The following is a 2,819-nucleotide window of genomic DNA, read 5'->3' as shown; positions in this document are numbered from 1 at the left end:
ATAGTTGTCCTTTATTACTCTGCCAGTTTGTGAATTGCTGAGTCTCTGAGCTCCATTTTTCAACTCGTTATTTTTAAAGATGAATGCAAGTCCAAAATTTTGGTTCAGGACCTATACTGGGTCCCGGTGGGTGGCTGAGACTTTCGTTAATTCTTCTTCCTGTCTGGAAATTAGAGTAATATGTGCCTGTCCAAATGCTATTCTCTCATTGGTTCTCCCGCTTCCCTTCCATCCTCTGCCAAATTGGCAACATTTGCGAACGAGGAGGTTAAAGGGGCTGTCTCTCCAAGTGGGGAGATTGATAGTAAAGCAGTTTTAACGTTAAACCGGAGCAACCAGTGCAGCGAGTATTCGCTGAGCTTTAGAAACCTTTCATATTCACAGTGTGTCCATTCTCTAGGTTTCGCGTACATGTTATAGCTGTAGTAATATTCCCTTCAACCTGGAGATTTGGGACCCATGGAATGGGTGTCATGCATTATTGCTTTAAGGCGTCTGCATTTGCTCACCCAATCTCACCAATCCTCTCAGTCCCAAGTGTCCAGCCTTATGCCACATCCAGCTGTCATTGTAGATAGGGTCATTCCAGGTTTCATCAGAGACCCTGAAGGAATTGTAAAGAATTTCCCTGTCTTTTGTTTTGTTTTTGAATTTCATTTTTATAGTGGTTTAAGCTGATTCTTGCTGCCATGTTTATGCCAGTCTCGACACACTTGATTCCCTTAGGGAGACATATCAATACATAGGTTTTAAGATTATTTCTAGTCAGATATAATCCTCTGTGGGAAATATGGGATTTTGAGTCCCTTTCACTGAGGAAGGTGTAGGTCTTGTCTATTCCATGGTTGGTTTTTGGAACGGTACCTGTTCTTATATCAAACTCTGGTTTTATGTGTAACGCCACCTCTCCTTCCCCCTTAAGCAGGCATAAGAGTGTTTTCTAAATGTGAGGCTCTGTTCTCTTTCCTAAATCAGTTCATGTGTAGCCATGTTTACAGGATCTTCATAAGTGATATCTTATGATAAGTTTCTTTTTCTGCGTGTCTTATTTCACTTAGAATCATCGTACCCAAATCCACTCATTTTGCTGCTACTGGTCGTATGACATTGTGTTCATGGCTGAGGGATATTCCATCGTTTCTAAGTACCACAATTTTTTGAACCATTTTTATAGTTCCTGGGATATTTACTTTGTACAGAAGTAGAGGTTCTTGTAAGCAGTTCAGCTTTAAATATTGGGGTGGCTCTGTCTTATTGATTTTCAGTTTTCCCAAAGTATATTCCCTAGACTGGAAGTGCCCTTGGCTCTTTAGCTCTGTTGTTTAATTCTTTTAGGAACACAGTGCACTCCTCCAGAGAGGCAGTTGGCAATATACATCCCGCCCGTCAGCATAACAAGGCTCCCTGTTCTCCAGGGCCTGTCTTGCCTTTCTGATTTTTACACATTTTGTGGATGTCCCTTTTGACGGGTGGGAATTGACACTTCCTTGTAGTGCAGATTTGCGTTGCCCGCTTGCTTGCTTGGCCAAAAAGGGCGTATGGGTTTTCTCCTGAAAATATTCAGGAGAAAAAGCATACGCCCTTTTTGGCCAAGTGCATCATCGTCGAAGTTGTGCCCCTCTTCCTGTGCTTTACAGGCGATTCCAAAGTACCTCTTGAAATCTGTTTCCTGCTATTCTGCCTCGCATTCAAGTCCACCTCGTTTCCTTCCCTCAACAGAATTTTGGACGATAGTTCTCCTTTATTACTCTGCCAGTTTGTGAATTGCTTTGCCCCTGAGCTCCATGTTTCAACTCGTTTTTTTGTGAGCTGAACGGAAGTCCAAAATTTTGGTTCAGGACCTATTCTGATTTCCGGTTGGTGGCTGAGACTTTGGTTAATTCTTCTTCCTACGGGGACATTAGAGTGACATGTGCCCTTCCAAATGCATAACAGCTACTCTCTCATTGGTTCTCCCTCTTTCCTTTCATCCTGTGACAAATTGGCAACCTGTGCTAACCAGGAGGTTAAAGGGGCTGTCTCTCCAAGTTGGGAGATTGACAGTAAAGGAGTTGGATTGTCAAACCGGAGCACCAGGAGCGGGACTATTCGTTGAGTTTTAGAAACGTTTTGTATTCATATTGTGACCATTCTCTAGGTTTTGCGTACATGTTATAGTTATAGTAATATTCCCTTTAACCTGTAGAGTTGAGACCCATGGAATGGGTGCCATGCATTATTGCTTTAAAGCGTCTACATTTGCTCACCCAATCTCACCAATCCTCTCAGTCCCAAGTGTCCAGCCTTATGCCACATCCAGCTGTCATTGTGGACAATGTCATTCCAGGTTTCATCAGAGACCCTGAAGGATTTGTAAAGAATTTCCCTCCTTTTTGTTTGCTTTTTGAATTTCCTTTTTATAGTGGGTTTGAGCTGATTCTCGCTGCCATGTTTATGCCAGTCTATACACACTTGATTCCCTTATGCAGACATATCAATACATAGGTTTTAAGATCCTTACTAGTCAGATATATTCCTCTGCGGTAAATATGGGGTTTTGAGTCCCTTCCACAGAGGAAGGTGTAGGTCTTGTCTCTTCCATAGTTGGTTTTTGGAAGGCTACATGTGCTTATATCAAACGCTGGTTTTATGCATCACCGCACCTCTCCTTCCCACTTAAGCAGGCATAAGAGTGTTTTCTAAATGTGAGACACTGTTCTCTTTCCTAACTCAGTTTAAGTGTAGCCGTGTTTACATCATCTTCATTCCTGTTATGTTATGATAAGTTTCTTTTTTTGTGTGACTTATTTCACTTAGAATCATCGTACCTGAATCCACTC

The sequence above is a fragment of the Mesoplodon bidens genome (genome assembly GCF_964165515.1).
Source record: "Mesoplodon bidens genome assembly, contig: HAP1_SCAFFOLD_53, whole genome shotgun sequence".
Classification (NCBI taxonomy): domain Eukaryota; kingdom Metazoa; phylum Chordata; class Mammalia; order Artiodactyla; family Ziphiidae; genus Mesoplodon; species Mesoplodon bidens.
Note: the sequence above shows the minus strand (reverse complement) of the source record.